The sequence below is a fragment of the Microtus pennsylvanicus genome, chromosome X (assembly GCF_037038515.1).
Source record: "Microtus pennsylvanicus isolate mMicPen1 chromosome X, mMicPen1.hap1, whole genome shotgun sequence".
NCBI lineage: Eukaryota > Metazoa > Chordata > Mammalia > Rodentia > Cricetidae > Microtus > Microtus pennsylvanicus.
Window position 1 is genome coordinate 75,663,929 of NC_134601.1, and position 15,191 is coordinate 75,679,119.

The 15,191-nt window shown below is 37.4% G+C and overlaps 1 pseudogene; it reads right to left on the reverse strand.

Annotated features, from left to right (window-relative positions):
* Positions 1–13,369: 13,369 nt before the first annotated feature.
* On the reverse strand, positions 13,370–13,811 carry LOC142840980 (ubiquitin-conjugating enzyme E2 D4-like; annotated as a pseudogene).
* Between the last annotated feature and the right edge of the window lie 1,380 nt (positions 13,812–15,191).

Here is a 15,191-nt window from a genome sequence, read left to right on the forward strand (position 1 = left end):
CAGTGCTAATATGAAAGTTCATAGCACTAAGTGCCCACATTAAAAAAAAAACACAGAAAGCTCACATTAGAGACTTAACAGCATGGCTGAATGCTCTAAAAAAAAAAAAAGAAGAAGAAGCAGTCTCACCCAGGAGGACTAGAAGACTGGAAATAATCAAACTGAGGCATGAAATCAAAATAGAAACACAGAAAACAATCCAAAGAATCAATGAAACAAAGAGCTGGTTATTTGACAAGATTGACAGACCCCTATCCAAACTAATCAAAAGGCAGAGAGAGAACATGCAAATTAACAAGATCAGAAATGAAAAGGGGGACATAACCACAGACACAGAGGAAATTCAGAGAATCATTAGCTCTTACTACAAATGCCTGTATGCCACAAAGTTGGAAAATGTAAAATGAAATGGACATTTTTTTTAGATAAGTACCATATGCCAAAATTAAATCAAGACCAGGTGAACAATTTAAATAGACCTATAAGCCGTGAGGATATAGAAGCTGTCATAAAAAAAAAAACTCCCAACAAAAAAAAAATCCCAGGACCAGATTGTTTTAATGCAGAACTCTACCAGAACTTCCAAGAAGAGCTGATACCTATACTCCTTAAGGTGTTTCACATAATAGAAACAGTAGAGTCATTGCCAAACTCTTTTTATGAAGCTACAGTTACCCTGATACCAAAACCACACAAAGACTCAACCAAGAAAGAGAAATACAGACCAATCTAACTCATGAACATCAATGTAAAAATTCTCAACAAAATACTGGCAAAGTGAATCCAAGAACACATCAAAAAAAAAATCATCCATTATGATCAAGTAGGCTTCATCCCAGAGATGCAGGGCTGGTTCAACATATGAAAATCTATCAATGTAATCCATCATATAAATAAACTGAAAGAAAAAAAACCATATGATCATTTCATTAGAGGCTGAAAAAGCATTTGACAAAATTCAACATCCCTTTATGATAAAGGTCTTGGAGAGATTAGGGATTTAAGGATCCTATCTAAATATAATAAAAGCAATATATAGCAAGCCAATAGCTAACATCAAATTAAATGGAGAGAAATTCAAAGCCATCCCAATAAAATCAGGAACAAGACAAGGCTGTCCACTCTTCCCATATCTCTTCAACATAGTGCTTCAAGTTCTAGCAATAGCAATAAGACAACATAAGGAGATCAAGTGGATTCAAATTGGAAACGAAGAAGTCAATCTTTCATTATTTGCAGATGATATGATAGTGTATATCAGTGACCCCAAAAACTCTACCAAAAAACTTCTACAGCTGATAGATACCTTTAGTGATATGGCAGGATACAAGATCAATCCAAAAAAATCAGTAGCCCTCCTATACACAAAGGATAAAGAAGCAGAGAGGAAAAACAGAGAAACTTCACCTTTTACGATAGCCACAAATAGCATAAAGTATCTTGGGGTAACACTAACCATGGAAGTGAAAGATCTATTCGACAAGAACTTTAAGGCTTTGAAGAAAGAAATTGAAGAGGACACCAGAGAATGGAAGGATCTCCCACGTTCTTGGATGGGTAGGATCGATATAGTAAAAATGGCAATTCTACCAAAGGCAATATATAATTTCAATGCAATCCCCATCAAAATCCCAACAAAATTCTTCACAGACCTTGAGAAAACAATAATTTACTTTATACGGAAAAACATAAAACCTAGGATAGCCAAAACAATCCTATACAATAAAGGAACTTCTGGAGGCATTACCATTCCTGACTTCAAACTGTATTACAGAGCTACAGCAATGAAAACAGCTTGATATTGGAATATAAACGGACATGTTGAACAATGGAATCGAATTAAAGACCTGGATATTAATCCACAAACCTGTGAACACCCGATTGTCGACAAAGGAGCTAAAATTACACAATGGAAGAAAGAAAACATCTTCAACAAATGGTGCTGGCATAACTAGATCTCAACCTGTAGAAGAATGAAAATAGATCCATATCTATCAACACGCACAAAACTCAAGTCCAAATGGATTAAAGACATCAATATAAATCAGACTACACTGAACCTGATAGAGGAGAAAGTGAGAAGTAGACGGCAACACATGGGCACAGGAGACTACTTCCTATGTATAACCCCAGTAGCAGAGACAATGAGAGCAACAATGAAACTGAGAAGCTTCTGTAAAGCAACAGACACTGTCATTAAGACAAAAATACATCCTACTTAATGGGAGATCTTCACCAACTCCACATCAGAAAAAGGTCTGATCTCCAAAATATATAAAGAACTTAAGGAACTAGACATTAGAATTCTAAATAACCCAATTAAAAATGGGATACTGAACTGAAAAGATAATTCTCAACAGAAGACATTCAAATGGCCAAAAGACACTTAAGGTCATGTTCAATCTCCTTAGTGATCTGGGAAATGCAAATCAAAACAACTTTGAGATACCATCTTACACCTGTCAGAATGGCTAAAATCAAAAACACCAATGATAGCCTATGCTGGAGAGGATGTGGAATAAGGGGAACACTCTTTCATTGCTGGCGGGAATGCAAACTTGTGCAACTACTTTGGAAATCAGTGTGGTGGTTTCTCAGGAAATTGGGAATCAACATACCTCAGGATCCAGGAATACCACTCTTGGGAATATACTCAAGAGATGGCCAATCATACTACAAAAGCATTTGTTCAACTATGTTCATAGCAGCATTATGTAATTGCCCGAACCTGGAAACAACCTAGATGCCCCTCAATGGATTAATGGATAAAGGAAGTGTTTAATATATAAGCAATGGAGTACTATTCAGTTGGAAAAAGAATGACATCTTGAATTTTGCATGCAAATGGATAGAAATAGAAAACACTATCCTGAGTGAGATAACCCAATGATGGAGGAGGGTCATTTGTTACTTTAATTGGTTAATAGAGAAACTGCCTTGGCCCTTTGATAGGGCAGAAAATTGGGTAGGCGGAGTAAACAGAACTGAATGCTGGAAGGAAGAAGGCAGTGAGGCAATTGCCATAGCTCTCCTCTCTGAGATGGATGCAGGTTAATATCCTTCCTGGTAAGCCAGCAGCTCATGGTGCTACACATATTATTAGAAATGGGTTAAGCAAGATATGAGAGTTAGCCAAGAAGAGGCTAGATATAATGGGCCAGGCAGTGTTTAAAAGAATACAATTTGTGTGTTGTTATTTCAGGTATAAAGCTAGCTGGGCGGGAACGCAGACGTCGCTCCTTCTACAGAGTAGTGCTCCAATGCAGTAATGAACTCCACGTAAAACTTGTGAGAGTTTAATTTTAAACACAGAAAAAAAAACAGAGTTTAACACAGCTTTTGCTATTTACTACGATGTGCCACAGAGAGAATATCCTGACTGAGCAGCTGCAAGGGGAAAAAAGCTGCGGTTTTAAAACTCTGCTCCTGGGCTGTGCCACCATTGCAATCTCTGTCTGGCTCCTAGAGAAGACAGAGCTTTTGAATAGAGCATTTGTAGTAAAGTGCTACAGCTTGCTTGATGGCAATGTGGACTGCTGTGTGCCTGGAACTGTGCGTGGCTCAGGGGCACCAAATGACTCTGAGGCAGGAGCGGCTCAGCTCCGCCATGCTGAACTTTGCTGGTCTCAGGCAGGAACTATTGTAATTACCATAATAACAGTGCAGTTAAGGTTTAGACTGGGCAGGACACAGAAGGTACCTTATTACCTCTACATGGTGCAACTTAAGTTTTTAAGAAGTGCTTAGCATTTTAAGAAGTGCTCCTGGATAGTAAAAAAATTACAAATTCACAATAGAACAGATTCAGACATAAAAGACCCGTAAATGGGTCACAGTGTTGGATAAATGTATGTAGGCTTGGGAGAGAGAAGAAAAAAATATAGAGAATAAAGTTAATGTTTTAAAAAATGTAAAGTCTTTAAAGAGACAGAGTACAGATAGTTATAGATTAAAAGAAATAAAGGAAAATAAGCCACGTAAAAATGGAAAATTCTAAGAGTCTGGATTCTTTGTATTATTGTGTTTTCTTTGAATCTTTTCACTGTAAAGGAGCTAAGTACAGAGAGACATTTCATTATATGGGCTGCCAAGTGGAACCAGAATGGATATCATAAGGTATTATGATTTCAGAATTTGAGTCTAAGGATATGATGCTTTGGAGAGGGTCTTCTTTTGTTTTCACAGATGATGAGACCCCGTGGATTGCTTCTATCCCAATATGGTATGATAGACCACGCCCTCCTGAAAGGTTGCAGCAGTGAACACCTTCAGAAAATCACTTCACTCAACTACTGACTGAGATGAAGCTGGCACACAGGGTATACAACGAAAGACTGGATTAATAGTGCCCCCATTCAGCACGAAGCAGTTTGGAGAGAAATAACTACATCCATATTCGCAAATATTGTTTATAAATAAATGTTCTTTTACATTTAAAGGGGGATATGATATAGATATGAATAATTTACATTGGTATAAATTTTGCCTTGTTGACATAAATTTAAGGTCAATTTTGTTATATGTATATGTATTTCTGATATTGATTAAGGTATTGCGATTGTGCAGTTCATTTAAAAATGTAATGTATAATAGGAAATATATGTTGTTAATGGATAATCATCGATAATAGTCAAGCTTGTAGTCATGTTAGTTAGATTTTCTAGATGTGCACAGATATATTTCAGATAGGCATTCTTCATATCTTTCAAAGACTACAGAATATGGCATTTTAAATGTTTTAATAATTTAGGGCTTTTCATGACAATGAGACACATCTGCTCCTGGCAGCACCAATCTACTTCAAGAACAAGATGGGCATTGAAGAGGCTCCTTATGGAGTTTGATAACCATTTGGGCAAGAAACTGCTCTTGCCTGGACTGATGCATAAACTGGACACAAAGAACCCGCAAAGAGAGGACTGCTGAACTTGCCTAAAGGTGAGATGGTCTTTCGGGGTTCCTGATTCATGAAAGAGTCTGCGAGACATTCTACAGGACACAGCAGAAAGTGACTGAACTCTCTTTGAAATTTCCTGCTTCATGGAAATGTCTGCTGGAAACTATGGGCCTGAAGGACGAAGATGGATGCCCCAATGTTACAAAAGAACTTTGGGTGACTGTCCAGGCAGCGAGGTGTCTCTGCCATTTCTAGAGTTTTGGAAGTTGCTTATTTCTTGTTTACTTAGGTAATATTATATCCTTATGGAGTCTTTGATTGAGTTGAAGAATAAATAGATAGTTATAGTTTTCCTTAGTTATGATAAAAGACAAAATATAAATACTGTAACTGTAATTCTTACTTGATAACTGTTTTGTTATATGTAATTTTACTATGTTAAAGTCAAAGCCTTCCTTTTTTTTAAACAGAAAAAGGGGAAATGATGTAGGTGGGTCTTTTTTTGTGTTAATTTCATTGGTTAATAAAGAAACTGCCTTGGCTTTCTGATAGGGCATAACTTAGATAAGCAGAGTAGACAGAACAGAATTCCGGGAAGAAGAGAAGTGAGGTAGACGATATAGCTCTCCTCTCCAAGATGGAAGCAGGTTACGATTCTTCCTGGTAAGCCACCACTTTGTGGTGTTACACAGATTATTAGAAACGGGTTAATCAAGATGTGAGAATTAGACAATAAGAGGCTGGAACTAATGGACCAGGCAGTGTTTAAAAGAATACAATTTGTGTATTGTTATTCCTGGGCTAAGCTGGCCGTGCGTGAGCCTGGTAGCAAAATGCAGCCTGCTGCTCCTCACTACAACCCAGACCCCAAAAGATGAATATGGTGTATACTCATTCATTTGTGGACTCTTGCCATAAACAAAGGACATTATGCCTATAGCTCACAAGCCTAGAGAAGCCAAATAACAAGGTGAACCCAAAGAAAAACATATATAGATCCTCCTGGAAATTGGAAGCAGACAAGATCGCTGGGCAAAAGTTGGGAGCATGGGGGTGGGATAGGATTGGAGGAAGGGGAGAGGGGGAGAGAGAAGGGAGAAGAGAAAGACTGGGAAGAGCTTGGGGGAGTGGGAGGGTGGAGATGGAGGAATGGCATATAAAGGATCAGGGAAGAAGATATCTACATTAAGGGAGCCATTTTAGGGTTGGCAAGAGACTTGGCTCTAGAGGGGAACCCAGGTTTCCATGGGGATGTCTCCAGCTAGGTCCTTGGGCAGCACAGTAGAGTGTGCCTGAACTGGCCTTGCCCCATAATCACACTGATGATTATCTCAAATATCACCATAGAATCTTTGTCCGGCGATGGATATAGATAGAGGCAGAGACCCACATCAGAGCACTGGACTTAGCTCCCAAGGTCCAGTTGAGGAGCAGAAGGAGGGAGAAAAAGAGCAAGGAAGTCAGGAATGCAAGGGGGTGCACCCACACACTGAGACAGTGTGCCTGATCTAATGGGAGCTCACCAAATCCAGCTGGACTGGGATTGGACGAGCATGTGATCAAACCAGACTCTTTGAATGTGTCTGACAATGGGGGCTGACTGAGAAGCCATTGATAAAGGCATTGGGACTTGTTTCTACTGCATGTACTGGCTTTTTGGGACCCTAGTCTATTTAGATGTACAGCTTCCTAGGCCTGGATGGAGGGGGGAGGGCCTTGAACATCCCACAGGGCAGAGTACCTTTCCCTCTGTTAAGGCTGGAGGGGGAGGGAGGAGGTAGAGTGGGGGAGTGGGTGGGGAATGGGAGGGGGGGAGTGGAAATTTTTGAATGGAAAAATTTTAAAAAGTAACCAATTTGAATTGTAAAGACTATTAAACGCTTTCATAAGAAACACTATTGCCTTTCTGGCATGTTAAATATGACTATCTCAAACTCTCTATTTAGTTTCCTTTGTTTAGCCCCAAGAATTTACTATCGTGTGGACTTGTATAAAAATACAGAATTTAAGCAAAATAATAAAGACAAATTAATTATGAACTATAAATTGGACTTCAACTGTAAAAATTATAATACTGTAAAATTATTGTCTTAAAAGTTCTTATTATTGATGAGTTATGTATATAAAACAGATTTCTGTTTCTTGATGATAAAAAATTTTTAAATTTCTGGCTAGAATAATTTCATAGCTGGTTGTATTTAACTCCTTGCAAATATAATACACATTCTTTACAGGGTTGTCTATTAAATCAATTATGTATAGTAATGAGGATAGAAATTGTATTCATATTTTACAGTCACATATCCTAATATCAAAATTTTATTAAAATTTTCAAGTTGCGCAAAAAATAAAATAGAATTTTTTTGAAACCATCCAAACAGAAAACTAGATAAAATTTGAGCTCTTGTTTTCTTTCTTAATTTCTAGTATTTGACAGTGTGACTATTGGCCACTTACGGGTAAACACTGACTTGCTGAAGTGAGTTTCTGGAGAATGCCTTTCTTTGATTTGTGATAAACATTCCTCTTCTGTTCTGACTCCTAACTATGAATGCAACATGGCCAGATATTACATGTTCCTATTGCCATGCCTCTCAACTATTATGGACTTTTAAACTATTCCCAAAATAAAGCATTCCTCTTTTCAGTTGCTTCTAGTCATATATTTGGTTTTAGCAATGAGAAAAACAACTAATCAAGAAATTTGATATTGAGGAATGGGGATGTTGCTATGCTAAACTTGACCATGTGGTTTGTAGGCCTTTGGATGGGTCTGTTTGAGGAATGTGGAAGAACTTGGAGTTGCATGACAGAGATGCCCTACAGTGCTATAAACAGAATTTCATGGGGCATTCTGCTGGGAGTTCAGAATACCAGGAGAAACATAGATAACAGAGGTGCAGCTCATGAGAAGGAATAAGGACTCTCTCAGGAACTGTGAGAGAGGACATTCATGTTACAATTTAGTCAAGTATCTGACTCCATTCTGCCTGTACCCTGTGGATTAATTTGTTTGGTGGAGGAAATTTCAAGATTGGATAGTATTCAGGGTATGGCATGACTACCATTTGTTCAGGCCTACTGTGAGAAAATGCAATACAATAAGCAAGGTACAAAAATGAGAAGTGTATATGTGAAGTTTAGTGAATAAAGGTATATGAACAAGTTTAAAGTTTCTGAAAAGGCAGGAGAGAAATAAATTTTAATTGCTACACTGATTAGCACAATAAAGATAAACCTAGCTAGAATTTGCTGGTGCAATTTAATCCCAGCAGCACTCAAGAACCAAATACAGGTAGATGGATCTCTGTGAGTTCTAGGCCAACTTGGTCTACAGTGTGAGTTCCAGATCAGCCAGAGCTACATAATAAAACCCCATTTCACTACTTACATAATGGGGTGGGGGTGTGAGACATAGAAGACGGGTCGTGCTCTGTACTGAAATAAGAAAGAGGGTAAGATCTCACCTCTTGAAGCTGCTAACTTATAAAATTAAAGGAGTGAGCATGAATTGAAAATACTACTGAAGGAGTATTTTGCTCAAAAATAACTGCTTAGGGAAGTATTGTTTTGTTTTCAGGGTCCAACAATATCACCTAGCACAAGGGGCAGACTACAGCTTGAGCAGACAGGAGAATCTGGCAGCATATTCTATAGGTACCTGTTCTGCAGACATAAAATACATGAATGAGTGAGTCATCAAGGCTTTTACTAAGGATATGGAAAGCCATGATGCCAGGAGGTGTGTGATATGCTCATACTCCCTGCAAGGAGGACACTGGGTGAAGTGGTAAATGTGAAGCCTAAGTTCCAACAGACCCCATGACGCTAAAGATACCAGGATCATGAGATATATGCCAAAGAAAGCTGCAGGTATGCTGAAAGAAACATGCAGGAGTAGAGCTGGTTTTACCTAGGTGACAGAGATGGATAGACATGGCTACTGGAATGCATTTGAGCACAGATGCTTCTTTCTTTTCTTCACTTTTTCTTTGCTATATCTCCATTCTTCCCTTTTGGAATAGGGCTGTTTAATTCATGCCTTTATAAGATGAAATATGTAACTTATTTTTGTAACTTTACAAGAGATCACAGTTAAGAGACTTCCTTAAGTCTCAGAAGATTCTTTGGGATTTTAAACAGTGTTGTAGTTGTTAAAAGCACAGTTAAAGTCCCTACAGGGACTTCTAAAGTTGGAAAAAATTTGTTTTGTATTATAAGATGGCATCAGCTCATAGGGATTAGAGGCAGAAGGCTGTGATTTGAATGTGAGATGTCTAACATACTTGAACTAATATATTTGAACATTTGGTATCCAACTGGTGGTGCAATTTTAGAAAATTTTAGAACTTTTAGGAGGTAGAGATCTCTTGAAAGAACTTATTTATGAGGGATATACCTTAAGGTTTGATAGCCCAGATCCACTTCTGTCTGCTCTCTGCTTCTTGACTATAAATTGACGGTAAATACAACATAACCAGCCATTTTCATTTCTGTCACCACACTTACTCGTCTGTGATGGATTATAACCCTTCATATATAATAAGTCAAAATAAATATCTCCTCCCATAAGTTGTTTCTTATCAGGTATTTTGTCACAGAAAAGTAATACACTACTGTATCAGACAGTGTACAGAATATCTTCATTACTGTATTTAATTACACAGCAGTGCTTAGGATTAGATTTAATGTTTAGGAAAATAAATTTTGTGTTTTATAGTTTGGCATATGACAAAATTAAAATATTCCATATTTCATTTGATTTAGATTTTTATTGGTATTTAAATAACTTTACAAATCTATCATCCCTCCATTGCCCATTTAAAAGCATAATTATAAATAAGGTGCTAAAATTTACATTTTACAAAGAATTCTTTAATATGTAAACATTAAAATATGTTGAAGAAAAATACTAGTATATGAGGATGCATGAAAAAAGAAAAATGTCTAGTATAAATTCATTTTTCTATGTAGTTTCCTTTTTTCTGGCTCAGAAAAAAATCTGACATTTATCAAAAATATCTTAATAACATTTTCTGCATCCAAATAAATCATCTCAAATCTTTATGAAAACAGTAAGAGATTAAGAATATGTTTTCCTGCAGTTATATTTAGGAAGCAGTCTCCTGTTCCAATGTGTTCAAGTGTACTTCCCACTTTTTCTTTTATGAGGTTTAGTGTGGTTGGCATTATCTTGATGTCTTTGATCCATTTGGACTTGAATTTTGTGCATGGCAATAGATATGGATTTATTTTTATTCTTCTATATGTTGATATCCAGTTATCCCAGCACCATTTGCTGAATATGCTTTCTTTTTTCCATTTTATATTTTTTGCTTCTTTTTCAAAAATCACGTGTTAATTGGTATGTAAATTGATATCTGGGTCTTTGATAAGGTTCTTTTGATCCTCCTGTCTGTTTTTATGCCAATACCAGATTGTTTTCAGTACTGTAGCTCTACAGTAAAGTTTAAAGTCCGGGATTGTGATGCCTCCAGAAATTCCTTTATTATACAGGATTATTTTGGCTATCCTGTTTTTTTTTTCCCAAATGATGGTCAATAAGATAAAATGGCATACTACAGAATGGGAAAATATCTTCACAAACCCCACATCAGAAAAAGTACTAATCTCCAAAATATACAAAGAACTCATGAAACTTGACATCAAAAGAACAAATAATCCAATAAAAAATGGGATACAGACCTAAACAGAGAGATCTAAACAGATAAATCTAAAATGACTTAAAGACACTTAAGGAAATGCTCAACACCCTTACCCATCAGAGAAATGCAAATCAAAATAACTCTGAGATTCCACCTTACACCTGTCAGAATGGCCAAGATTAAAAGTGCTGATGACAGCTTATGCTGGAAAAGATGTGAGGTAATGCACTCACACTGCTGGTGTGAGTATAAACTTATATAGTTGCTTTGGAAATCTGTATAGCAATTTTTCAGAAAATTAGAAATCAGTCTACTCCAAGACCCAGCAATACCACTTTTGGGTATATATCCAAAGGATATATATCACAAGGACATGTACTCAAGTATGTTCATAGCAGCATTATTTGTAATAGCCAGAACCTGGAAAGAACCTAGATGCCCCTCAACTGAAGAATGGATAAGGAAAATGTAGTACAAAAGTTTTTTTTCCTGCTTGAACTTTGCAAATCTGTTAGAAAGTAAAAATTTTAAATTTTACTATACCTAACTACTAAAATTAATATATTAAATTATCAAATGTCATTATGGTAGAAATATGTTTATTATACTGAGGGTTAATCCATAGGTGTACAAATTCTAATGGAATTAGGATTTTTCCAAAACACTAACATTTTAATGAAAAATTTTGTTCTGTTGCCAAGTAGATTCAAACAGATACCATCAGACTGTAATTCTCCATAGGATCTTTGTGTATTTTCTGATAGCATTTTCTTGAACTATTGATTTTTAAAATTTAAACTGTAAATTTTCTTACAGACATTTTAGTGTTCTTTAATAATCTGATTTTATTGTATAACATTGTTAAAAGTAAACAAAAACTGAAAATAATTGTAAAATGTGTGTTGGGTTTACAAAGTGGAATTCTCAAAAGTTCTGAGTTATATTGACTTGCATTAAAATATGATTTTGCCTACTTTCGGGACCCTCTTCTTTTTACTAGGTTGCCATATCCAAGCCTGTGCCTAGTCATATTCTAACTTATTATGCCATGTTTGCTTGATATCCCTGGGAGGCCTGCCCGTTTTTGAAGGGGAGCAAAGAGGGGTGGATCTGGGAGAGAGCAGAGGTGGAGGGTTGGGAGAAGAGAAGGGAGGGGAAACTGCAGTTGGAATGTAATGTGTGAGAGAAGAATAAACAATTAAATGTAAAAAATGTTTTGGAGGATAGTGGTTTCTCCTGTATAGAGAACAGGTTTTTGCCTAGTTAGGCTAATAGAAAGTATACCACTGGATCAAAGTTTGGGCAAGTCTAACAGCACCCCTAAAAATTCTAGTGGCTTCTCAACTGCAACACCAAAACAGTATGTGCAGTACTCACCTGGTCTATTCTCCTGGATTTGGGGATGGTGAGGTGCTGTGAAACAATGGTTTTGTAACCTGTAAAGATTTGTCACTTGGGTTGGTTTAATAAAACCCTGATTGGCCAGTAGCCAGGCAAAAAGTATAGGTGGGGCAACCAGACAGGAAGTAGAGGCAGGGTGACAAGAATATGAGAGTTATGGGAAGAGGAAAGGCTCAGTTTGCAGTTGTTACCCAGATGCAGAGGAAATAAGATGAGAATGCCACACTGATAAAAGGTACCAAGCCATAGGTTAACACAGATAAGAATTATGGGTTAATTTATGATGTAAGAGTGAATAAGAAGTCCAAGATAATAGGTCAACCAGTTTATAGTTAATGTAGACCTCTGTGTGTTTCTTTGGGACTGAACAGCTGCCGAACCCAGCGGGACAGAAACCTCTGTCAACATAATGGTACCAATGTGGATAACTACATCCACATAAAACCTGAGAGAGCTTGGGAAGTAATTCTAGACACAAAAGAACAGAAACCTATGTCAACAGTGAGGGGAACTGACATTAGAGGATCTCATGCTACCTGTTGGGTCATGACTAATGAAGATCTTTATCGCTCATCCAGGAGCACCCATCACTCTGCTCATCTCTACCAAAACTGTACAGACTCATTTTCAGGTATCTATCCACTGGTTAGAGATATAAATCTCACACTGAAAAGGTAACTGTGCATACACCATCTAGATTCAGTAGTGCTGGAAGATGTGCCGTAGGTTGCTAAGGGAGAAAAGACATTAATGACTTTACCTTTAATGGACACTGGAGGCTACAATCTGTCAGGAAAGACATATCCACTGATGCAACAGTAGCATGGTGGTTGTAGCAGTAACCAATCACTTTCTGACTGTCTCAGAAGAGATATTCTCATAAACCTTGTCAAAAACCTATGACTGGGGAGGTCATAGGCCCTAAGGAGGAATAAACCTACTATTGTTGTACTAAATGGTCAGGTTGTCAAACTGTCTTTTAAATATTTGTTTATACCCATATACTTGTGCTACTCTCAACTTTTGCCAGAGAACTTTCTTCTTATTTTTTTGAGTGTGTATTGGTTTATGTAAATATTTATAATAAAAATTATGAGAATATAAGAGAATATATCAATAGTCTCCCCCCCCCCCAAACCCTCAGGGAATCGCTCAGAAAAAGAGGTGGAATATAAAAATTTGGTAATGGGGATTACAGTCCCCTTTGCCCTTCTTCCACCACCCACCACCTCTTCTATATGGCATTGTCTCTCCCCTTTCCACTTTGGCCTGCTTGAAAGACATGTGATATGTGCTCAAAGGAATGAGCAAAGTTTCATTCTATAGAAAATAAACAAAAGACAACCAATTAACTGAACCACCAGCGTTGCTTTTATTACTATGGCCATGGGATTACATGTTGAAATCACATAGCAAATTTCTCAGTCCACTCTCTAGCCAGTCTATCATACTTTGTCTTGTCCATGTGGTAGACTTTCGCGATTTCAGGAACCAATGGATCATCTAGGTTCGGATCACACAAGAGGGCATATACAGACAGGAGAACTTGAGAAATTATCAGTGCTGGTGACCACTCAGATCCCAGTATGTCAAGACAGATGCTTCCCTTTCTGTTGATATTCGGATGGTAAATTCGTGTGGTGAATGTGATCTTGGGTGGTTTGAATGGTAATCTGATGGGAAATGAATGACCAGCAAAAAGGCCCCTCCTTGGTAGGGTCTGTCTTCAGGCCCCTTATGGTTGCCTGCCAGTGAAACAGATCTTCTCTGATAGGGCCTGCAGAGCAGTGGGCTGGAGGGTCACGAACCAGGTCCAAGAGCTCTTTTTGGATATGCTTAAAAGCCATGGTCTCCACGATGTGATGGACAGTCTTTTATACTGGGCTTGACAAGTAGTTGATGGCTTTGGTGATACTAGGGCCCAAACAGCTATGGAAGTCCAGGGTGGGCATATGGTTGAGGCCAGAGCTGGGTTACAATGAGAGCTCGATTGGATTCAGGAAGGTTAATAGAGTAGAGAGATAGCTAAGGTCTAGGGACATCAGCTTTTCACCTGTACCTGAAAAGCTGCACAATTCCTGCTTCTTGGGGTCTTGGTTGATGTTCTGTACCGAGCTAGAGAATCCGCCCTCGTTGTGGAGGAGGCTGTGGTGCCCGGAGGCTGCACAACTGCTGGAAATCACTGCTGCCTGGAGACGCCAGAGTTCCTGCTCCGGGCAGACTGCTAATGGCTCTGACCCCAGTTGTTCCCCTCCAGTGCCTGAGCAACTTACAAAGGTCCATTATGAGGTCACAAGAACATAATGGTGTGGATGATACCTGGTGCAGTGTGTATCATAGAGGTGAGGGGAACATGGGTGCAGGCAATGAATACACTAAAACAGTGGAAAATGGCAGAAAGCACTCTTTTCTGTAGGCCTCATTCAGTGCTTATTCTTTGACCTGATAAACAAGGACACAATACATCCCTTCATCCAGTTACTAGAATAAATAAGATCAATTCAATGAGTTCTTTCTCCATTATAATGACTTTATCATAATCTTTCTCCATACTATATGTTTAAATTACACAATCCCTTACCTCCACATATATTCCTAAGGACATTATCTAATTAAAATAATATAGCAAGTTTAATATTTATATATTTTGGTAATGTTTTGGTAGTTATTATCCTGAAGGTTTCAAAATCAAGTTTGTAACAAACCATCTTAATTTTCTAAGACTGTCCCACAGAACAGGATGATGAAAGTATAAGAAAGAAGAAAAATAGCTAAACTCCATTTTCATACTACATTTATGGGTGTTAGTTGTTCTTACAGAAACAATTTTGTGTTTTGGAATAATTTTTCCAATAACGAAAATAACTGCACAACAAAATATTTCCTTGAGGGTTTCCAATATAGCTATTGATTATATGAGTAAAAACGTAAGTCCAAATAATTACCACAAAATATGTTGTTGTGTTAGGTATATCAATTCATTTTGATGAACTGAGTGCAGCAATTTTATAAAATAATTTGTAATTTTTGTTAAGTTATAGTACACATATTGGGTCACAGTTCCACTTATACTGGATATTCTTTAGTTATGAAAATCTTGATGTTTTGCAAAACTATTCATCTAACATCTACCTATCCAGTCAATTTAGGAGAGCACAACTTTGACAATATATACAAAGGATAGGATATGGATGTCACAATAGGTCTTCTACTATTAAGATAAAAAT